This window comes from Staurois parvus, unplaced genomic scaffold (assembly GCF_062004578.1).
Source record: "Staurois parvus isolate SC_StPar_1 unplaced genomic scaffold, SC_StPar_1.0 ptg000299l, whole genome shotgun sequence".
Classification (NCBI taxonomy): domain Eukaryota; kingdom Metazoa; phylum Chordata; class Amphibia; order Anura; family Ranidae; genus Staurois; species Staurois parvus.
In genome coordinates this window covers 10,559,641-10,585,126 of record NW_028318095.1, presented here as the reverse complement: position 1 = coordinate 10,585,126, position 25,486 = coordinate 10,559,641, and the positions used below count along the sequence as shown (strand labels likewise).

The 25,486-nt window shown below is 40.4% G+C and overlaps 1 protein-coding gene across 2 annotated transcripts in view; it reads right to left on the bottom strand.

The window, feature by feature from the left end:
* EPHA3 (EPH receptor A3) overlaps positions 1-25,486 on the bottom strand; it is a 544,240-nt gene that overhangs the window by 441,177 nt on the left and 77,577 nt on the right. The window lies entirely within an intron of this gene.

The window sequence follows — 25,486 nt, the reverse complement described above, 5'->3', positions numbered from 1 at the left end:
GAGAGGAGCCTGCTGAGGATTGGTTACACAGACTGAGGGACCCTGCCATAGCAAGGAATAAAGTAAAATTACAACTTATTCCTCTATCCCTAAGCAAAAGAGTGCATTCAAATCAGTGTGTGCAGGCCCTAGAATAAGAGTGTTTTTCTCTTGTTTCCAAAATTGGACTTTAAACCACTTCCCATCCAGTGTACATATATATATATACGGTTGTGTTCAAAATAATAGCAGTGTGTTGAAAAAAGTGAATAAAGCTCAAAAACCTTCTAATAGCTTTTATTTCCATACACACAAATGCATTGGGAACACTACACATTCTATTCCAAATCAAAACATGAAAAAATATATATCAAATTTGTGTTGTTCCTCTAAAAAAATTTAAGAAAAGTGAATATTAGACTGTTCAAAAAAATAGCAGTGTTTGTATTCTTCTTTACAAACTCACTATATAAACTGAAAAATGTTTGAAGATTTTGCTTTCCTTTGAATCACTTAATTAATATTTAGTTGTATAAGCACTGTTTCTGAGAACTGCTGTACATCTGTGTTGCATGGAGTCAACCAACTTCTGGCACCTGTGAACAGGTATTCCAGCCAAGGATGATTGGACTACATTCCACAGTTCTTCTCTATATCTTGATTTTGCATCAGAAACTTCATTTTTGATGTCACCCCACAAGTTTTCTATTGGATTAAGATTCGGGGATTGGGCTGGCCACTCCATAACGTCAATCTTGTTGGTCTGGAACCAAGATGTTGCAGGTTTACTGGTGTGTTTGGGGTCGTTGTCTTGTTGAAACACCCATTTCAACAGCATTTCCTCTTTAGCATAAGGCAGCATGACCTCTTCAAGTATTCTGATGTATTCAAACTGATCCATGATCCCTGGTATGCGATAAATAGGCCCAACACCGTAGTATGAGAAACATCCCCATAACATGATGCTTGCGCAACCATGCTTCACTGTCTTCACAGTGTACTGTGGCTTGAATTCAGTGTTTGGGGGTCGTCTGACGAACTGTCTCCGGCCACTAGACCCAAAAAGAACAATCTTACTTTCATCAGCCCACAAAATGTTGCGCCATTTCTCTTTGGGCCAGTCAATGTGCTCTTTGGCAAATTGTAACCTCTTCAGCACATGTCTTTTTTTCAACAGTGGGACTTTGCGGGGGCTTCTTGCAGATAGCTTGGCTTCACATAGGCGTCTTCTATTTGTAACAGTACTCACAGGTAACTTTACACCTTCTTTGATCTTCCTGGAGCTGATTGTTGGCTGAATCCTTGACATTTTGGCTATTCTTCTATCCAATCGAATGGTAGTTTTTCACTTTCTTCCACGTCTTTCAGGTTTTGGTTGCCATTTTAAAGCATTTGCGATCATTTTAGCTGAGCAGCCTATCATTTTCTGCACTTCTTTATATGTTTTCCCCTCTCCAATCAACTTTTTAATCAAGGTACGCTGTTCTTCTGAACAATGTCTGGAACGACCCATTTTCCTCAGAATTTCAGAGAGAAATGCACTGTAACCAGCATGTACAACATTTGCTGCCTTCCTTCCTTAAATAAGGGCAATAATCGCCACCTGTTTTTCAAAGAATGAATGACCTCACTAATAGAACTCCACACTGCTATTATTTTGAACATGCCCCTTTCAATTAGTGATTCAGTTACACAGAATCAGCAGCATGCATGTCATGACTGTTGGGTCTGTTGGATTTCTATTACCCTACTACACCTGCTAGTAAATTATTTGCCATGTAAAAATATAATTTCTACAAAAACAGTGATTGATCAGGTTAGTGATGTCTGACTGCTATTATTTTGAACACAGCTATATATATATATGTCTTGGACATGAAGTGGTTATAACAGCCATTCTGGTATCAAATTTTATAGCTGGTGGCTGGCATCTCAGGCTCTACAGCCACCTGATCACTTTTGCAGGACTTGGAAGAGGCCCCCCTTTCTACAGCTGCCTGCCGCTGTTCCTGGCTCTGCTGTCCCATTGGGAAACCTGTGACCACTGCAAGTGGTAGGGTCAGCTGAGCACAGAGGAAGAGGAACATTTGTTCCTCCCAGTGATGAGGATTTTTTCACTTCTGGTTTCAGTTTTTTGTTTACCTTCCTCAGAACAAGCCAGGAAGGCAGCCAATCAAACCAATCTGTGTTTGATTGACTGAGTTGGAGGGCAGTAGAGGGATCATGAGTCTAATAAAACCTTGATCTCTTAATGAAGAGTGCCTGTCTCTGCCCAAACTATCATAATGGATCACAAGCTCACTTTAAAGATTTCTAAAAAACTTGCCTACACAATAAAAGAACTAGAATCATTCTAAATACAATACTAAGTATACTAACAAATTACTGGCAATAAGCACTGCGATGTTTGATTTTTCCCCTTCTGGCAGAACCGTACAGAGCAATAAATTACCAAGATAAAAGTTGTCAAAATTCCTTTGGCAAAATCCCCAGACTATTCATTTTTCTGCAATGAAGTGTGTATAAATTTTGAATGTTTTCTAACTTTTTCCTTTGTCTGCTGTGTTGCTAAATTTAGCACTGGGGTCCTTTGTAACTGCGTCTTCTGAATGGTACAGATCTATTCTTCCCCTAATAATGCCACTCAGGTTAGTGCAGCTTCAATGTTCTTCTTTTTTAAATGAGTTAACAAATGAATAAAAATGAATGGATAGCTATAATTTTAAAGAACCTATGTTCTACCAGTTAAGAAAAAACTGCCTACCTACTTACCTATTTTAAGCACTATTCAGCACAGTCATGTGATCCTGCAGTTCTGTGTAAGGGCATACTCAAAAACGGCTGTGAATTCCATGAGCCATGATGTCATCCATAGGCTCCCATGGCCCAGCCATTGTCAGTGCTCCCTCTTCTCCCCGACAACAGTTCCTCACTGACACAGGGGAGCCAGAACTGTAGGATCATGTGAGCAGATCAGAACAGATTAAATATAGGTAAGTATACAGATCTTTTTTTATACAGCTTAGGCAGGATAGGTAAGAGAAGGGGGGAGGGCTTTTTTAAGAATTGTTATAGTTAGAATTTTCTTCCACTTTAACTATAATTAACCCAGTCTGTACTGTGCTGTCAGATCTCATTATTAGTTATAAACTAGATTTGAACACTGTCTGTCTTAGCAAAGGGTTAAAGATCTAAGGGTCTGCATTGTATGTTAAATGGAACTAAAGGCAATATACTTACCATCTCTCTAATGCTCTGGGCCCCTGCTGGTGCCAGCATCATCTGCCCGAGTACTGACCTTAGGTAACTCCCTTGGCCGGGCTGGATGACATAACTCCTGCACAAGCGCCGTAGTCAGTCATCCAGGCACGCAGGGATTATGCCAGGGATATAAGCTAACCAGTGCATGCGCAGCTCAGTTTACATGCCACAGATCACTGCAAACAAGCAGTCTTCCTCCTTTAAGTGTCCATCCTTGAATATAATTAAAGCGAAACTCCAGCTAAAAATAATTTTTTGCCATTTGCACTGTATAAATAAATGAACACTAATGACATGATACATATTGCGTAATAAATCACATAAAGTGCAAAATTACTAAGTGCAAAAAATGAGATGTCACCAAATGGTGAACGTGGTAAATAAACATCCCAAATGAAACAGCCCACATGAGGATCTTGTATGATCACAATAATCGTGCGTGGAAATCTGGTCCAGGGTGGCAGATGGTATATCCAATTAAATAAATTGCGCACTCACCAGAAGTGCGTAAATACATGCATTTGAGATATAGCCTGTCTCATCAGGTATCATTCAGGTCATCTGCTCCCAGGTCAAGTCATGTTTCTACACCTTCTGGTCACATCTGAAAAGGGTGCTCAGGGGTCCATGAAGTGTATCACCGTCTGGGGTCACCTTTAAAGCAGGCTCTGCGAATGACGGCACTCACAAGGAGAGCCGGGCTCCGGTCAGGACGCAGAGCTCACCTCACCTGGTGACCAGAAGGTGTAGGAACCTGACCTGGGAGCAGATGACCTGAGTGATACCTGATGAGACAGTCTATATCTCAAATGTGTGTATTTACGCACTTCTGGTGAGTGCGCAATTTATTTAATTGGATATACCATATGCCACCCCGGACCAGATTTCCACGCACGATTATTGTGATCATACAAGATCCTCATGTGGGCTGTTTCTTTTGGGACATTTATTCACCACGTTCACCATTTGGTGACATCTCATTTTTTGCACTTAGTAATTTTGCACTCTATGTGATTTATTACGCAATATGTTGTACATTATGACTTAGCGCTGCACCTTTATATTGATATACTCTTTGGAAGGATTTATTTGGTTGCCTTTTTGGTGTTCTAGCAGCTATTTTCTTTGCAGGTAGCGCTCGCTTACTTTTCTTTATACTAATGACATGCTGCATTATGTAATACTATTGCATTCATCCCCCTGTGCAGTACAGTCAATGACAAATGTCTGGCACTAAAAATTACAGTTCAGACTGGAGTACACAGATCACAGCAGGTTGCTTGCTCTGCAACTCATCTATTCCAAAAAAATCTTGCATTGTTTTCAATGAAAACAAGGCATTCTGTGATTGGATTTGAAGAGATCACATTGTTCATTGAAACCTCCTCCAATCCCCAATGAGAAGTAGCCATAGTTTGAAACTTTTAACTGACCCCTCATGGTTCTCTAATGCATTAGGTACACTGATTATTTCACTCAAATACTTATATCATTTGAGTGCTGCCAGTTATAAAGAGCATTTGTTGGTTGTATATAGTGTCCAAAATCTAGATTTAGATTTCAATACGCACAGAGAACTTCCCATTGATCATACAATCCTGCTCAGACCAAGTATTTGATAAAATACTTAGCTCAGCAGGAGGAATGATCTCATTTGAACTACAGCAATCTAAACATAGATACATACAGAATGTTTTCACATTTGAATCTTTACCAGTTATGTTGGCTACTGTAATCTCTATGATGAGCGCTATTCAACGCACTGTAATGTGCACTACCATGCATGATTAAATATGAAACAGACTCCAAGGGGGCTTTTCAATAAAGCATTTCCAACACTTTTCTACCCTTACAATCACTTTAGACAGTCCTGCGCTGAATTCATGAAATTCTGGCTTTGTTGTTGTGACAAAGTCATTAAGTTAGACCGCTATTTTGGTATAAAAAGAGCTAAATAATACCTCTTGTATTATGGCATACAATGGGTCACATGTAACAGACAAATTTCTCTCTTTGGCAAAATTCCTCATTCTTGCGAATCAGTTGCAAGTTGCATTATTTGTTGCAAGGATGAGATACAGATTTCTAATGATAGCCTATGACACTTTTGTATGTATTCCAAGGAAAGTTTGAACCTTTTTTAATCAGCTTTTGATATCTTTGGGCTCATACATAAGCCTTGCCCTTTGAAGAGCAATTTTCATTAGATCTCTTTCAAAGGGCATTTGATAGGTGGTGGGAAGGCAATATACCACCCCCTCCCACCTGTTTTAAAATGGTAGAAAACTCTTTTTTAATACATTTACCTACAGGTAAGTTTATAATAAAACTTACCTTTAGGCAAAATGAATAGCTCCTAAACGTGCACCATTTAGGAGATATTTGCTCTTTTTGAAAGCCGACACATGCACTCTGAAAGAATGGCATAGCACTATGCTGTGGCTCAGGAATCGCATGTGCATGCATGGGAGTGACGTCATCGCGGCTCGGCCAGTCAGACGGCTGGAGCTCACGAACCTGGAAGGAAGAGTGGGTGAAGATTGAAGCCTCTGCAGAGGTGACAGTACGCAGCTGGAAGGTTTAGTTTTAAGGTAAGTCCTTCATAATGTGCTAGTATGTGATGCATATGAGTACATTATAATATCACCTTGCAGGGGATTTTTAACGTTTTTAAGCTGAGGTTTACTACCGCTTTAATTCCAAAAAGCTTGCACCTGCATGCATTGAATGGGTTGTGTTTGACAGGCGGTGCTATTCGCTGAATGTGACAGGGGGCATAAATCTTGCCACACTATCAATCAAAGCATTGTAGCTGTGGCAAGTATACAATCCCGCTTGGCTGTCTTTTCAATTTTGAATTGAAAAAGTATAGTAGCGCAGGCTTCAAAGACACAGCAAACCCACAAGACTTTCATATACGTGTTAATCCACTCCCTAGCATTTCAAATCATGTTTCATTAGGATAGCCATGAGCATTAGTGCTACACAAACAAGGTTAATTAAATAAATTAAAGAGTTTGGTTTGAACTCAGTCAAGCAAAATCCAAAAACCAAACAACACGAAAAATATGAAAACACGCTCTAAATAAACAGTTCACATAAAGTTATTTTGATGTCTTCTTACTTCAATAATAAGATCAAACATTAGAAGAAAGCGGGACATCCGCACAGGGAAATAAGTTGTGCTTTGAACTTTACTTTTGTATTCTACACACTTTGAAAGTACATAAAACAATGTAGAGTGATGAAGCAAATACAGCCCAGCAGACAAGTAATTTCACTGTTTACAGATGCAAACCTAAATGTGTCATGTCCAACAACAAGGATGGAAGGTGTAGCGCACTGAATACCAATGGATCATCCTATCATTATGTGCAGTCAGACATGAACATTTTGACAAATGGGAGCTATAGTTTTTTTTGTATATTTTGTTTTACAGTCCTTAAAGCGGAGCTCAACTCTTTCAATCAACATTGACTATTGATAACCCTTATGCTGGGAAATTAGATTGCTGTTGAATTGTATTTGTTAAATCAGTAAATCAAAATATGTTCCTGCTGAAAGTGCACTTTACACTCAGTGACTGGATACAGTCTACCTGCTGATTGGCTCTAAATTACATCCTGGCATTCAGTTTGTATATTCTGGTTGTCATGTTCCCTAATCCCATATCTTTTGATTATATTATGAATTTTTTAATATTTTGCACTTTAGAGCCGCAGGAAGAGTTAAAAAGCACACAGCAGAAAACATTATTTTCAGCATGACTGCCAATGTCTCCTGGCTTTCTTAGCTGGATTCTGATAAGTGCGGTTGCGATGGCACAGAGAACAGTCAACTGCAAGACCAAACATTTGCCAACAGAACATATTTCAGATGAAGATGAGACATTTTACAGGAAGCTGGGATTTAAGCTGAAATAAAGTTCTGTCGTGACCAGAAACTCTCATCAATTCCGTGCAAGAGAATTTTTGCCTTGGTGATCAGACTTTACAAACTTCAAGAATGATTTACTGAAGGAGTCGCTGCTTGCCCAGTGGGCTTTTGCCCATTTAATCTTATCCAAGTAAGGGAATGTTCTGGGAAAATTTAGAGACAAATTAAACTGAAGCTAAACTTTAGAAGTGAAATTCACAGTTAAAAAACATATTCTATATGGGAACGGACAATGCATTTATGATTGTGGTAAGCCACAATCTGAGATTCTGGCACCCCATCAAGACAGCACAGTCAGATCACTGACCTTGCTTTTTTTTTTTAAACAAATTTTTATTGGAATTTTGTAAAATAAGTACAAGAATATAATCTTGATATCCAAATCATTCAGCCTACATATAGACAGACTATGGGAACAAAAGCCAGTGCAACAGATACAATGGGGAAGTGTCAGAAACAGACATAAAAAATACAGCATGGCAGTAAAAAGAGTCAAACCTCAAAATTGAGCAAATCCCTAGAAACAGAAGCTTGGTAGTAAAAGCCTGAACAGACAGATATCTCTAAATGAGAAGACATTTGGAGAGAATTACTATAAGGGTTAGATACCTTAGGGAGAAGCATGAACACCACTGTTAGACAGGGAGGAGGATAAGAGGGTGGGGCTAGAAGGTGGGTAGAAGGTGGGCTGGATATTTGAAGTTTACCCAAAGTATTAGTTAGTTGAGCCTTGAGATACCAATCTGTATAATGGAAGGGTTCCGTATAAGCGGCCAATTCAGCAGGTGTAAAGGAATGCTCCATGAAGCGCCTCCATCTTGAGATAAAGCGACATGTGGACTTGAGGTTTTGAGTGATGGTGTCAAGTTTCTCCAAGTTAAATAGATTAGTTAGCGCCTGTGTCACCACTTTGAGAGGTGGGGGATTTGGATGGATCCAAGCTTGCATAAGGGCTTTGCGAGCTACTAATAGATAAATGTGTATCTACTGGGGAAGAGCGTTACAATGTGCCAAATTCCTAGGGTCCTGGTAGCTGAAAAGACAGAACATTGTATCTTTGGAAATTGAGACATTGTATAATTGATTGATGTACCAAAGAACTTGATCCCAGAAAGAGGAGACTCTAGCAGATTCCCACAAATGATGAAACAAGGTAGGTCGAATGTAGTCACACCAAGGACATGTTTTGTGGGCAGCTACATCTGAGCTCGCTGAGAAAGGATGATAGGCCCGGTGGATGATTTTAATTTCATGCCATGTTTCACAGATGACAAGCGAAGCAATTTTTCTGTATCCGGACAGTATTTTGTCTGTAGACAGTATGGGGGTCCATGGTTTAAATGGAGTAACGTGGTATTTTGCAGATTGGTGAGAAATTAGATGAGAGTAGATATCTGAGATTAAGTAGCGGTCCTGTCACAGTAGACTCTCTATAAAGGAGCGTTGGAAGGGGTTCTGTTTTGGGGAATAGCATGTTCGGAGAAATGTCACCAGCTGATGATGGTAAAAGATGTGGGAGCCTGATAAGGAGTTTTGAGCATCCAAGACTGAGAAGGGTTGAAAGAATTGCTTGGAATCATCAAAGATGGAGATAACATTAGTAAGTCCTTTATGAGACCATTAGGTAAATGCTGCATGCTCATGAGTTGGAAGGAACATAGGGTTTGCAAGAATAGGCAAATAGGAGGATATCCGTAGTGGTAAACCAAGGAGGATCCACATTTCCCTCCAGGCCAATACGGTGTCTCTGATCAGAAGATTTGATCGGAAAGGCCCAGGTAAGGCTTTAAGATTAGAATACAAAATTGCTGAAAGATGTAGCAGAGACACCATGGCTTCCTCTAGAGAGTAATTGGAGTAGCAGGACTTCATGGTAATCCAATCGAGACTCTGATGAAGGAGGCAGAAGAAACTGTAAAATCTAATATTCGGCAGGCCTGCTCCTCCCTCACTCTATGGGAGACTCAGTTTTTGTAATGCAATGTGCGCTTTTTTTGCGTTGCCACAAGAAGGCTTGTAGGGCCTTATGTCTCTTCTGAACATCAGCATGCTTTATGAGGATAGGGAGTATTTGTAGGGGATAGAGCAATCTTGCAAATGAGACCATTTTTTAAAGATGGCATCTCCCAAAGAGTGAAAGGGGAAGAGTCGTCCAAGCTTCCAGTTCCTGTACAATCTTGTTAATTAGAGGAGGGTAATTAAGGTAGTAAAGAGATATTGATCCTTTGCCTATATGAATTCCCAAATAAGTAATTGAGTGTTAAGCTATACTAAAAGGGGAAGATGTGAGCCAGCAAGAAGAGGTAGTGGGGTTTAGAGAGAATACTTCACTCTTATCAAAATTGATTCGTAGGCCAGAACATTTACAGAAGGTAGCAGACAGATTCTGGAGTAGTAATTTTTTGGGTAAATCTGAGGAAAACAATAAGATATTGTCCGTAAAAAGAGCCAAGCTAAGAGTATGTTCACCAATCATGACACCACTAACTCCAGTTGATGAATTAAGTAGTCTGGACAAAGGTTCTATGGCAATCTTACAGAGAAGGGGGGAGCGTGGGCAACCTTGTCTGGTGCTCTTAGTTAAGGGAATGTCAGTGGACATAAAGTCAGATGAGACTAATCTAGCTGTGGGCAAAGAGTACATTTGTCATATAGAGTCCAAAGGGCATCTAGCTGGGATCTGAAAAGCTTAGGCAGATTTGCAGAGGCTAAAAAGTCTTCTACAGCTCTAGAATCAATTGGGTCCTCTGAGAGGTGTAATAAGATGTGAGGAGGTCATTGATATCAGAGGATAGCATTAGGATATTACCGGTGGGAGATCAGAGGATATATAGGTGGGATTATGGGGGCCCGCACAGAGCCTCACCAGCAATTTACCCGCCTTATTGCCATATCTACCCGCCTTATTGCCATATCTATAAAATTTTAGGGTAGAATATGCTGACTTGGCTGCTTCCTGGTGCTCAGCCCAATAATCAAAGGCTCATTTAGCAGATTGCCAATTCAGCTCATCTGAAGGTGAGTGAAGGCTCTGTGAAGGTGAGTGTCTCTCCCTCTCTTGCTGGGTGGGGGGAATGTGGTGGTGGCAGGTGTATAGGAGGAGATGGAAGGCTCTCTTGGCCGGCAGGGTGGGGTGGGGGTTTGTTGGTGTTAGTCAATGTCAGGCTTTTTCTGAGGGGGGTGGGCCTTGGGCAGTATTTGATTTTTGTGTTGCCTAGGGCTGCACAAATCCTAAATACACCACTGATGGAAGCTGAAATTGCATGACTTTCATGACTTGCTATCATGTTGAAATAATGACTTCAATACCTCCTGAGCCATCAATCCAAAATAGGAGCTCAGACTCTGATTTTGCTTGCTGCCTGCATGTTGCGGGTCAGTGATTCAGTGAGTACTCAATTTAGAGTATATTGGTTTGGTGGATAAGTCTCAGAAACACATCCAAGTAATCTAATTATTACACAGAGGAAACAACTGTTTCAAAGCAGGATTTTTAAGACACTTAGAAATATAGAAGTCTTAAAATTATGTTTAAAATTGTAATTTTATAATACCTCTCAAGTGTGATTAAATGATACAAGATGATGATATAATAAAGATCGTGTTACAACATTATAGATGAATTCTTTGATCTTCTGAGGAAGGTTTTATAAAATGAGTCAAGAAGAACATTCTCTCCTATAGATCATATAGATCAGATTGAAAAAATGTGTTTAAAAAGCACATTTGTTTTAAAGCTGGGGAGACAGTTGTACCAAGAAGTAATCTTTATTCAGCATTTTTTTTAATGAAAATAATATAATTTATTTTATTACAGGTATCCATATACAGTTGTGGCCAAAATTATTCAACCCCCACTGAAATTGAGTGTTTTGGCCAGTTTGACATTGCTTTTGATCATTCAGTCATCTTGCTTACATTTACATTAAAGAGGCACTTGTAGGTCAGACAAATATAACATAACAGTTATAATGAAATAACCACAAATGTCTTTTCTGTGCTCACAGCATTATCAGTTTTATTCAACCCCCAAGTGACATTCAATCTTAGTACTTAGTACAGCATCCTTTTACAGTTATAACAGCTTTTAAACGTGAAGCATAGCTTGACACAAGTGTCTTGCAGCGATCTACGGGTATCTTCGCCCATTCTTCATGGGCAAAGGCCTCCAGTTCAGTCACATTCTTAGGCTTGCGCACTGCAACTGCTTTCTTTAAGTCCCACCAGAGGTTCTCAATCGGATTTAAGTCTGGTGACTGCGATGGCCACTCCAAAATGTTCCAGCCTTTCCTCTGCAACCATGCTCTAGTGGACTTGGAGGTATGCTTGGGATCATTGTCCTGTTGAAAGGTCCAACGTCTCCCAAGCCTCAGGTGTGTGACGGACTGCATCACGTTTCCATCCAATATCTCCTGGTACTGAAGAGAATTCATGGTACCTTGCACACGCTGAAGCTTCCCTGTACCTGCAGAAGCAAAACAGCCCCAAAGCATGATTGACCCTCCACCATGCTTCACAGTAGGCAAGGTGTTCTTTTCATCATAGGCCTTGTTCTTCCTCCTCCAAACATAGCGTTGATCCATGGGCCCAAACAGTTCTAATTTTGTTTCATCAGTCCACAGAACACTATCCCACAACTTTTGTGGTTTGTCCACATGGCTTTTGGCATACTGCAGTCGACTCTTCTTATTCTTTGGAGACAGCAAGGGGGTACGCCTGGGAGTTCTGGCACGGAGGCCTTCATTACGCAGTGTGCGTCTTATTGTCTGGGCTGAAACTTCTGTACCCACATCTGACAAATCTTTTCTCAGTTCCTCAGCAGTCACACGGGGACTTCTCTCCACTCTACGCTTCAGGTAGCGCACAGCAGTCGAAGTCAGCATCTTCTTTCTGCCACGACCAGGTAGCGTTTCAACAGTGCCCTTTGCCTTGAATTTGCGAATGATGCTTCCTAAGGTGTCTCTTGGTATGTTTAACATCTTTGCAATCTTCTTATAGCCATTGCCCTTCCTGTGAAGAGAAATCACCTCTTCTCTTGTCTTCCTGGACCATTCTCTTGCCTTCACCATGTTTGTAACCACACCAGTAAATGTCTAGAAGGAGCTGAGTATCACAGTCATTTTAAAGCTGCCTAATTGGTGCTTATTATGCTTGATTGCTGCTCGGTGACATCCACAGGTGTTTTCAATACCTGATGGAAAGCACCTGTATGAACCTCTGTTCTTCAGAGTGGTAGTCTTTAAGGGGTTGAATAATTGTGGCAATGAAGAAACCACATAAGAACCATTTACTACTGTATTACATAAACAATTGATGTCATTTTAGTTGCATTTGGGTAGTTACAACGTCCTTGTAGGATTTGATTCTGAATACAATTCCAAATGTACACTATAGTCCCTAAACCCCTTTACAGCATTGGGGGTTGAATAATTTTGGCCACAACTGTAGCACCAACAATTCATGCAGCACTTTATATATTGTACATTCCCATTAGTCCCTGCCCTCAAGGAGCTCACAACCTAAAATTCCTATCTCTCATGTATACGTACACGCACACACCTACTAGGGCCAATTTTAGACAGGAGCCAATCAACCTACCAGCATGTCTTTCAAGTGTAGGCAGAACATGCACACTTTATACAGAAAGTGTCCTGAAAAGGATATAATATTGTAATAAATGTATATTGTTTAATTATATTTGAGATTGTAGCTCACCACTGAAGGAGCCGCTGGCTCTCATGGTCCAATTTCCCTAACTTAGTTCATACACAGCCAGGCACATGGTATTTTTTCACTCTCACTTGCTCAAATAAACAGTCTAGGGGTGTCTTTTGTATTTTTATTGCTGAGTAGAACTTGGATAGGTATGGAGGAACACATGGGATACCCCAAAGGATACCCATAAAGAACTGAAATTGCTGAGAACAGTACTCTTCTCACTATTCTGAGAGAGGCCTTCCACAAAGTTCACTACATGCTGGAAGAATGCCTAGTACTTGCTTCTTTGAAGAACTGAGGACTGCACACAGTATGTAGAGCACAGGATTAGGTCAGTGCTCACAATTCCACTGGATCATCAACTGCTGCCTTCTGAAATCCACTGTGGGCATTCAATGAGGGAGACACAGATTAACAATACCACAGGACCACTGGACACTCTCCCTCCAGCCTCCACCAGGTATCCTCTAGTGAGCTTCTCCAGACCATAAGAGAGAAATCCCAGACTGTTGAAAAATAGGTCTTCCAGCCTAGACTACAGCTGGGACCTGGATGACCTCCAAGCAGCCTCTCCAGCAGACTGACTAGAAAAGCAGAACCCCTCATACAGAGGACATCTCTAGCAGGGCGGAAACCAGGATCCAACAACCACTGCTCCAGGTTTCAGACTGTTTATGGGCTCTTCCAGCCACCTACTGAACAGACCTCTATAGGGATTGGCTGGGTCCCCATACAGTAAATATTCAAGCTGCTCTTCCATTTTTCTTCCAATCAACCCCTGATTCACTCATTGCAGAAAAGCTAAACTAAATTTACCTAGCGACCTACACTAACTGGAAGGGCGCTACAACAGTATTATAAAAAATTGACAGTTTAATCATAGTTTTAAGGTTTATGTTTCTAAGCACAAAAAAATCTGTTTTGAAACAATTGTTTCGTTTATGTAATAAGTTAGAGGATCAGATATGGCTACTAGACAATTAACATATTCAGAAGGTGTTCAGTAATTGTATCTTAGTTCGCTCAGCACAGGTTTCTAAAAACATGAGTTCATTTTGTGACAACAAAGCATATCCACAAGCCAGGTATATGTGACTACTTATCCAGCTTTGTCCAATCTCTGGAGGTTCATAAAATTCATGAATTACAACTGGCTGGATTAAAAACACACGTGCTACCTAATAAGCAGATAGCTCTCCATACAATCAATCAGAAGGATTAAAATTCCTGGAATCCCTCATTTTTCATGCAGTAATCAGTAACCTGCCACATTAAATCTTTAAGGTCCATAGGAGCTCTGGCTATGCAGAAAGTTGACACTAACTTGTAAAAGGATGGCATCCTTTTGGTTCAGCTGGCAGAATAAGTGACGATGTAAGGGGTGGTGAACGCAATCAGATCCTCTGGTACTGTCCATCTCCCAGCCCAGAAGCTGCTTTTCACTCTTTTCCTTGAAATTGGAAATCCCCTTTAAATGTGTTTCAACATCAAAGTGATGCAGCTCATATTCTGGTAGTTCAGTCTCGGTCTTTGAATTTAATTTCTTATATCTATCCATGTGGTGTCCACATTTTTCACCGTTTACTAGACTTCAGGGTATATATTTACTGATCCACTGCATAGATTTGTGCCTTAAGCCACAGTAGGCTTATGCTTTATTATTCATTTTACATATATCATTCATCTACTCTAGTGGGATAATAAAAACCTTGCTGCATTTTTCCAGTTATATATTTCCTGTTGGGTATATGAAATTTTACTCTAAACACATTGCACTAAAAATATGAAACTTGATGGGATGATTGGGATCGGGGGCTATCTTAGTATCCATACTTCAATGAGACTTTGGGGCAGATTTACTAAAACTGGAGCAATCAGAATCTGGTGTAGCTAATCAGCATTTAACTTCAGCTCGTTCAATTAAGCTTTGGCAATAAAACCTGGAAGCTGATCGGTTTCTATGCAGAGTTGCACCAGATTTTGCACGCTCCAGTTTTAGTAAATAACCCCCTTTGCATAATTACACCTTCTATCTGATGACACTATCTGTATATATTTTAGATTGTAAGCTTTAACGAGCAAGGCCTTCTGAGACCCCTTGTATTGAATTGTATTTTAACTCCACTGTCTCCCCTTTGTAAAGTGCTGTGCAAACTGTTGACGCTATATAAATCCTGTATATAATAGTAATATTTGATCATCTCAACCAGCTCCTAGCATTATTTATAGGTTATTCAGATTCAGTTTAAACTTCTACTTAGGCTTTGTGTCCTCCATATTGAACACAACTGATATCTAACTAAAGCAAACATTGCATTATTATTATTACATAGAATTCTTATGTTCTGCTTACACAGTCCTAACATTTATTATAATGTTTACAAATGTAGCAGAAATATCATAATGTTAGCTTGTGAGATACGCAGGAACATTATCTTGTTAAAATGCTAGATCGTGTACTAACTTTTCAAATGTTCAAATATATACATTTTTATTGGGAGATATAACATGATAGCTGCACCTGGAAGCTTCTTTTCCCTTTTATCATTTTTAAATGCTTCCAAGACATTTTATTGCTGTCTAGAAATCAAAGTCGGCCCTGGATGTTCTGCAGAGAAAACAGTGATGCACAGATTAGACAATGCTATTCTAGAAAGTTTGGCATGCTGTCAGCAGTGAGGTGTGCCAGGAGAAGCAGACACGTCGATGACAGATATATTAAGTACCTGTGATACAAAGCACTCACGGTGGAAGGATGGACAGAATTACTCCGGCTGTGTTCGGATACATTTAATGAGTGAAAATAAAACACAAAACAGTGTCATCCTTTACAAACATACACATTTAACCCTCTGCATGTCCAACTATGACCTGACCTGTGAAAAATAGAATGGAATTGACTAGGAGGAGATGGAAATAGAATGTAGTGAAGAAAGTAGTAGACTAAGGAGAGAATAAGAAGGATATGATACATAGATAGATAGATAGATAGATAGATAGATAGATAGATAGATAGATAGATTAGATGGACAAACCAAATGCAGACAGAAGAGAAAAAAAAGAAGGAAACAAAAAAATTATAAATAACAGATTATAAAAAGAAGAGAAAAGATGAAGGATTTAAAAAAATGATAGAGAGGTGGAGAGATAGATAGATAGATAGATAGATAGATAGATAGATAGATAGGATAAGGGATTGCAATTGGCTGGATGTTGGCACCAAAACATAGGTTCCTGACCCGCTCCTGTCTTTACTAGAACACTGTCCCTCCACCGAGGTTGATCCTTTCAGCATATTGTGCCCCACTTCATGCCAGAGGCCTCCGTGTGACATTCCCAGCTGTTGACCTTTATATCTCCAAGGAAGGAGTGTCCACACATGAATAGGGTTGCTGTACTTTACTGATGCTACCGGTCACATTACATTGACATGCATTCTGGACTCACTTGACAATACATAGTCAATCACATTTTAGTGGACAGTCTGCGGCAGTCATATGTAAAAGCATATTAAGCAACCATTTTCACTTAACTATCTCTCCCTCCACCCAGGATCATTAGTACTCACTGGAATAAAAACTCTGTAGTCACCTCCTCCTTAGGTGTACCTTTCCCGGGACCCTCCATGGGAATAGCCTCAATCAGGAAACTCTTGGTCTAGCCTTAAATAACTTTTGCAACCCGCACTAGCCCCCACCTTCATAATGGTCAGGAAGTCTACAGCTGACTCTCCTGGTACAGGTCTACATTTTCCCAACCTTCAGCCCTGTCCAGGGCCTCTACATGCTGGTTACATCTGAGCTGGAGTAGGGTGTTTGGCTCCAATGCCTGAACTGCACTAGGGCTCCTACCAACCTGGGACCTGACACACCCATAACATCACTGCAGGAGGACTCTAACTAAATGGGACCTAACCAGGGGTGGACTGACAACTCATGGGACCCCCGGGCAATAGGGGATCATGGGGCCCCTGTGTCCTTGCCCAAACTCAAACAATCCTATGAAAAAGGTACCAGGGGCATCTCATGGGGCCCCCTACTGACCCCGGGCCTCGGGCAGTGCCCAAGTTTCCAAATTGTCAGTCCGCCCCTGGACCTAACACCTGATGACATGGCTTTCTGTAACCAGGCACTATTCTGGAACAGAGTCACCTAGTTGCAGACTAGCTAGCTACACCTGCATACAGATGGAGAGGAGAGGAGGGGAGAGGAAGAAACGGGATATAGACAGAAGAGAAAAGAGAGAATATAAAAGATAATAGATAGATAACAGGATAATATACAGTTACTTATAAACAGAATGTAGCAATGTCACAGAGTAAATGTAAAGAGTTCAATTTATTACCTGTAAATAAAAACTGTATATAGAGAAGACAGGGCTACTGTAATGTGAGGGGTGTATTTGTGTGACTTTTGATAGGATACCATGATGGTATTCACAACAGTTTATATCTTCCTAGATATGAGGATCGCATTGCAATACCAAATTGTTTTTACTTTAAACTAAGAACTACAGAGACAAGGGGCCATTTTAAAGGCACTAACCCAGACAGACATCTGATGCGTGAGTGAGAGGAATCTATAAAAAGAATCTGTCAGACACAGCTCATGATATATAAATGTACAAGAGTGTGTGTTCATTGGTGTCACACTCTCCTCAAAAGCTCTTTAAGTGATGGTGTCAACAATCTGCTCCATGGACAACTTGCAGAGTTCGGCAAAATAACACGGGTTAAAAGTCCAACTTAAAAGACGGTGGCCATGGTTTGCAGAGCCTGGCACATATCTGAGAATTTTAGGTCACTTGCCAAGTATGCAGGTCAGACTGCAGAAAGCCAGTCACAGCTGGATTAAGCCCTCTGGTAATGAGTGGATTTAGATATGGCGGTGTGAAATTGCAGCATATTTTTACTGAGAGAACAAAGATGTGACAGCTCTCCTCTGGATCTCTCCAGTTGTTATGTGGATATTTTCTGCCTTTAGAATTGGGACATAAAATGCAGAGGAAAAACACGTAAGCGTGAATGGGTATCAACTAGTCATTAGATGGGATAATATCCGACATCCCACCAAGTGTTTAGCACTCAAATGGTCTTAAACAAGCAAAGAAAACTTGTCCCTGTGAATTAGGTGGGTTTCCCATTTCTGGACAACTTTCAAAAGTAGCATCAGGCAGCAAGAAACATCAATTGGTGCAGTTGTAATGCAATCCAGGAAACCTAGCAATAGGGATAGAAAAATCAGCTTGGTTTACCTTTCTTTCGCAGGAACTCTGTCACTTATAAAATAAATAAATGAATAAATAAATAAATAAAAAGCTTATGACATGTATAAGCTGGAACCTGCAACAGCTTTCAGTACTTACTTAATGTCAGGCAAAGCTTTGATACTTCTGGGTAGTGTCAAAACTTGCCAGGTACATTCCCCCACATTCCAATTGGCCCATCACAATGATGTGCAGCCTCAATGGCCAATTGGAATTAACACAGTGAGGGCTGGGAATCTTTGGCCTGAGAGTCAAACACAACTACCATTAATGGTAGGAACTTGTGAGCTGTAGAAGCTGTATCGTAAAATGTACCATTGTGCTACGTTTACTGATAGGCAAAGTGGAACATACGGTAAGTGTTCCTCTAGGATATGTTCATATCTTGCAAGGAAGCTGGTGCTGAATGAAAAATGACTAATGAATGGAGGGGGTGGACCTTTCAATCATCAACCCATCTTTCATTCGTAGATTGCCTTTCATTCATAGAAGCTGTAGTTCCGGCTTCCATGAATGGAGCAGTTGGGCGGAAATGGTGAGCATAGTCGGGTACTCTTGATGACAGCCTGTGACAGCTCCCACAGTTCTATTAACCTCCACCGCACCAGAAAGTTATGGCGGCAGGGGTGGGAGGGGCATCAATAGCGGAGGATTTCACCTGACAGAAGACGCATCAATACAAGGGACACATCCTACTAATGGTAAGTTATGTCCCTTGTGCTGATTTTTGTGGGGGTTTTTTTATTTTGATTACACTTAGGCTTTAATAAAGTTCTTTTTTCATGCTCTATGTGTTGGTTATTTTCCATCCAGCACAGATAGTGAGGGGGAATCTCCCCAATAAAGGGTGGTAAGACCTGGATTCAGAAACCCCTCCTTATGCTAAAATGAAAAAAATAAAGAGGATTGGCAGGAAATACACGTTAAAGCTGAATTACAGGCAAACAGCTAAATAAACAGATAAAATACACATATGGTAGTTCTTTTGCCTTTCAAAGGATTAGTACTTTTGTCCATCAGGCAGTATTCTTTCTGTCCTTACAGCAGAGGAGAAGACCTGATTTTTCCTGCAGCAGTATCACTTTCACTTACCCCTCTCCCTGCCCTCACCATGTGACTGGGCAGTAAAAAGAGAAGCAGCACACCGATGAACTCTCTCTTTTATTATGCTCTCGCCTCCTGTCAGCATGCTTCTTCCACTGCAGCACATGGGATTGATTCCTGGGGCTGCTTCTCCCTACCCCTCTCTGAACTTTGCTGTACACACTATACAGGAAACTGCTAGTGGCTAATACTTAGTGAAATTCAGGACCTTACCCTTGCATTGTGAGATAAATTTAATGATTTATTAATGATTAAAGAGCTGCATTATTCTGTGTCTTTTATGTCTGCATGCAGTTTAGCTTTAAATGCAGTTAATTTGCTCCATTCGATCATGGCCAGCAAAACTGTGACTGTGCTGTATACTCTGATAATGTAGCCCCTGCTCCCCTATATTGCACTCATTGAAATTGCCAGCAGTGTTCTTGTTAATATAATAAACAGGAACTCAGATGTGTATGGAAATATAAGCCGGATACCCGGAACATTTTAATAAACATCTTCAGTTCTGGAAAAATTAGTATTAGAACATTAATTTTCATATAGACAGTTTAAAATGGAGAAAGATAAAATGGTAAATAATTGCTACTTGAAAAAGATGTAGTAGACAGAGATCCTATCATCAAGTATTTCCTCCTACATTATAGATCACCACCAGCCAAAAACTGTTTGGTTTGCAGTCTCCAGTTCTTTACATGATTACATTTATAGGTCTATTAAATTGATTTAGCAAAAGTGAGCATATAATAAATTGGTCACAGTAACCAATCAACTGAATCTTTAAGGAACTTTAATTTAATCACTTGACCTCCAGAAGATTTTACCTCCTTCGTGACCAGGCCATTCAGCACAGCGCTACTTTAACTGCCAATTGCTCGGTCATGCAAAACTGTATACAAATGAAATTTCTATCTTTTTTCACACAAATAGTTTCTTTAAGTGGTATTTGATCACTACTGGGTTTTTTATTTTTTATTACGGTATATAAACCAAAAAAGATAACATTGAAAAAAAAACAATATATTCTGTTGTAAAACATATCCAATAAAAATTTTAAATAATCACATTTCTTCATAAATTTAGGCCAAAATGTATTTTGCTACATGTTTTTGGTTTGTGTGAAAGTCATAGTGTCTACAATCTTTAGTATATAGACTGGAATTTACGCAGCTATGACACTATACTGGTAATGGCGGTGACCAGCGACTTAAAGTGGGACTGTGATAGTGTGGCGAACAATCTGTCATGAACAGATCTCCACTGGGAAGTACACTGACTAGCTGACACTGACATCAAGAGTAACACTATTACAGTGATCGGATATAATACTGTACACTGTCACTGTACTAATGACACTGCTGGGAAGGGGTTAGCATCAATGGGCAATCCAGGGGTTAACTGTGTACCTAACAAGTGTAATGTGTGTACTATGTGCTGCTTTTACTTACAAATCTGGCTGTTTTTTCTCTATGATTTACAGTGAGAAGAAACAGCTGGATTGCTGATCTGTGTACAGATCCCTGTGTGTTTATAAACACAGGACTCTGTGCTGTGATTGGCTACAGCCAATCAGTAGGTCTGAGCCATAAATCTTTAGCCAGGATCTGCTGACAAAATCCTGCTGTAGCCAGTGACTAAGCCTAAGCACACACATATGCCCCCCTAACCCAGAAGCGGCTGTATGATGTATATGTACGTGCTGTAGCTTGCCCGTGCCACCCACCCGCAGTAAATGTACTGTGGGCAGGCGGAAAGTAGTTAAAAAAATTAACAGGTGGCTTTTAAAGCAGAAAAGACATCTTATGTCTCTTCTGCATTAAAGTTTCTTACCTGCCTGTCCACACTGTACAATGAGTTGCATGCATATAGTTTGTGTGTAATTTCAGCATCTGCCGAGATGAATGAACTCTGGCGCAGGCATAGGAGTGGTGTTATCTCAGCCCAGCCAATCAAAATAGCTGAAGATTGGAACCCAGAAGACCTGCTGAAGATATCAGCTCCTAGTGAGGGTGCTCCAGGACACCACAGTGATGGAGTATAGGTGAGTATAGTTCTAGTTTCAATTCCCTATTTCAGCTTAGTAAATTTAAGGTAAAACCTGGACTGGTGCCAGAGGGAATACTTAGTTATTACAGCTGTACAAATCCTTGTTCGCTACTTGGTATCCTGACATTTTTTTAAATTACCTTTGACCTGTATTTAAACTCAAATATCTGCCAGCGTTTACCATATCAGCCCCCCTCCTGTGTAGGTGGTGATGGAAACTTCTGGTTGCAATTGCACCTGATACAAGCTTCTTAGGCTGTCCCTCCCTCTAGTGTATTTAGGACTACTACACATTTGTTTAAGCCTGTTATTGGGGAGTTCTTTTGGGCTCCGCTTATGCCCTCCACACCCTCCCTGGGGGAAGTTTTGGTAGGTGAAATCCTCCATTAGGAATCTGTTATTATCGACAGTTCTTTTGCTCATATCTCCTTCAGAGGAGCACTGTAGGCCACAAAACGTTTAGCGGCATGGCCAGATATTGTACTCCTATATTGCATCTTCTGGAACCGTTCCTACTAACCGCTGTGTTCAGCGACCTATTTTGGAGAACTCTGTGCAACTTTGCATGAGCCACAATATGTTAAACTGTCAATTATTTTAACAATGTCTCTATATTTTAATACTTTTAAGATGTGTAACAAATAAATTGCTAATATTTTACTAATACATGTTTGTTGTTCCTTGTGTACCGAGATAATCCATAGGATTTGGAGTGTTTGAGCTCCCCTGTTTTTTCATAAAGGTAAAATCTGATTATATGTGAAATAAATCCCACTCGCTTTGATTGTTCTGTATTTATATGAAAGAATAATACTGTACTCCTAGATTATAAGCTCGAAAGAGCAAGGCCCTTGACCTCCTCGTGTTTTGTTTTGTTACTGTATTGTCTCATGTTCTGTCCCCCTCTATAATGTACAGCACTGAGCAAACCTCTTGGCACTATATAAATACTGTATAATAATAATAGTCCAAATGATGAGTTTTAATTTAAAGTAATTGTAAAACTTCTGGGTTTTTTTTCTATTAAAAACTTAAACATGCCCCCCCTCTGTGTACTGGTTTTGCAAAGAGCAGTCCCATTCCTCTTCTTCTTGGATCCTCTGCCAATGCTCCTGGCCTATTCCACCTGCAGAGTGCCCCCAAAGCAAGTTGCTTGCTCTGGGGGCACTTGTGCGTGCTCACTCCCTTGCCTGCTCTGTATGCCCATAAGGCTTACAGAGCATGGCTCGGGCCCAACCCCCACTCCCTCCTCACTGGCTGTGATTAACAGCAGCAGGAGCCAATGGCTCCTGTGTCTCAGCCAATGAGAAGGGAGAGACCCGGGAGAGCCTAGGCTCTTGTGCACATTGCTGGATTGCAATCAGACTCAAGTGAGTATTAGGGAGCTGCTCACTGAAGGATTTTTAGCTTCATACATAATCATACATGTTTGTTGTTCCATAAGATTTGGGGTGTTTGCGCTCCCCTGCATGAAGGTAAAAAACCTTCAAACCTTCAGCCTTTAAAACCACTTAAACAAAACAAAACACCTCCAAAAACAGAACCCTAAAGGCAATTGGGTACTGGTAATCTGACTATTTTCAAAGCAGTTTATATATTCACAGGCATATTCTCAAGAGCTACTTATTATCACTCATATCATTTTTACCTAGCCCCTTACGACTAGAGATCATTAAAATCTTAGTCCCTAGACCAACTTTAACAGTGTCGATATGAATCAGTTAAAGTGATATTAAACCCAAAAACAAAAATGTAATATATTGCACCTTACCAATCCTTGGAGGTAGTGGCTGTATTAGGTTTCCTTTATTAGTTTTTTACCTTTATTTTTTATCTTACCTGGTGAACTGGCCAGTAACATACTTCCTCTATTTATGGAGGAGCAATGGAGACACTCCTGGACAGCAGCACTATCTTCAGAGGGTAGTGATAGATGGACTACTATATTTAATGCACACAGACTTTACATTAATGACTAACAAACGAAAATTAAACTCCAACTAACACTTGTTAAGAAGTTACAGAAACATTTTTTTTTTCCTTTGGGGATAAAGGTTTTACCCAAATGAATACAAGCTGACCATTGTACACACCCCTGTCAGTGATAAATGATTTGTCTCAACCCTCTAACTCCCACTTTTTCAAACAGCTTAGTCTTTTGTTGTAAGTTGAAAAATAACAGCGGGATCAGGAGGCAAAACAACTGAGTTACAGGGAGAATGCAGTAAAACAAAGGTGACTTTGTTAATGCCAGTGACAGACTGAATCATACATGTCATTTTCTGATTTTGCCTTTAGTACCACTTTAAGGATAACTCTGCGACTACCAAAATCATTTTTACTTCGCCTTTAGGGACATATAAGGCTTTTGTTTGGCACACTGCTTCAATAAATACAATAATAGCGCAGTCTAGGAACCAGGAGCATGCACTGCTGAGCGCTTTTAATTCCACAATAGAACATAAATTAACATGCTCTCCAACCATGCTGAGAAATGGCAATCTACAAATTGTGGGTTTTAACTGTTAAGCAGAGAAACTCACTACTGATTTCAAAGAACAAGCATTCATCCTAGAGTAGCTTCTGCTCCCCCAGTGAATAAAATTCAAAATACTAACAACAGCTTACAAAGCCATCCACAACTCTGCCCCCAACTACACCACTAACCTGGTCTCAAGATACCAACCAAGCCGTTCTTTTCACTTCTCCAAAGACCTCCTGCTTCCTAGCTCTCTCATCACCACCTCCCACGCTCACCTCCAGGATTTATATTGAGCCTCTCCCATCCTCTGGAACCCCTTATCCCAATCTGTCAGACTATCTACTACTCTATTGAACTTTAGGTGGTCCCTAAAAACGCTTCTCTTTAGAGAAGCCTATCCTGAAGCTGAACATTTATTTTCTCCATCAGCTCATTCCACACAGATATTACCTTTTGTATCACTCAACCCTCCATTTTAGATTGTAGGCTCTAATGAGCTAGGCCCTCAGAGATTCCTCTTGTATTAAATTGTGTTGTAGCAGTATTGTCTGCTTTCATGTTGTAGACTGCTGCTCAAACTGTTGGTGCTATATAAATCCTGTGTAGAACTCTCCTAGATAAGTGCTTTAGTTCTTTAGCTCTCCTGTAATCAGTGGAGCTGCTTGTGATTGCTCTGGTCTGCTGTGGGGTTCGCAGTCTCTAAATATGTATGTGGGCCCAGCCAATCCCTAGGGGAGGGTGTACAGATGTTGGCTGGGAGTGAACATAAATAGTCTTAAGCCTGTAGCTGCCCTGTTCTTCTTCCCCAGGAGGAGAAATTCACAGCCAGCAGGGATGCTGCCCTTCCTGTCAGTCCAGATGAAGATTCTTCTAACTTCATTAAGGTCACAGCTGGGGGGGGGGGGCTATTCTGCTGCAAATTCTTTTAGAGCTAAAAGAGAGGTTTAATTGAGAAGCTGGTCTGGAGGTCTCACTGAGGAGGCTGTCTGCTTGAGCTGTGAGGGAGACGTCTAAATCCCAGGACACTGTGAGTACAGACCTAAGAAAGAGGGATCCTAGTGACTGTTGCTGGTGTGTTGATATCAAGGCTCAGGTGGCTTGGGAAATTACTTATGGTGTTCCAGTGCTGTCCTTTTTATGTCCTATTGCAGAAGGGACTATTCTGAGAAGTAGCTGCAAAGGGAAGAGTATCCTCACATTCTTGTTCAGTGTTGCGGACTATCCCACAGCTTCGCTACACCCATCCACATTCAAGTTTTTTAATAAAGCATTAAAAAAGGCAACCCCTAGACTGTTTACTGACCAGAGGAGTGAATGATGCTGTTTGCCTGGCTGCCGCTGCACTAGTGGGAAAAGAACCTGGGACACAAATCAGAGAACCTTGGGGGTTTCTAGAGCTACACCTGTATCATAATATTAATACTATCACACCAAGAAAACTGTTTTTATTTTCTAATTTATACCTGCTCAGCTTAAATCACTGAGATTTCAAGCGTTTTGAGCATTTTTTGGAGCAGAAATGAATGTTTTTGCAGCTTTTGTCAGGCGGTTTTATGTTCTCAATGGAAAGCTGAAAAAGGGGTGTAGAGCTGTAGTTTAAGCTGAAAACTCATGACAAAACTCTTGAAAAAAATGCTCTAAAAAAATGCTCCAAAGTGCTCATGTCCCGCTTTTCATGAATTCCCATTGAAGTCTATG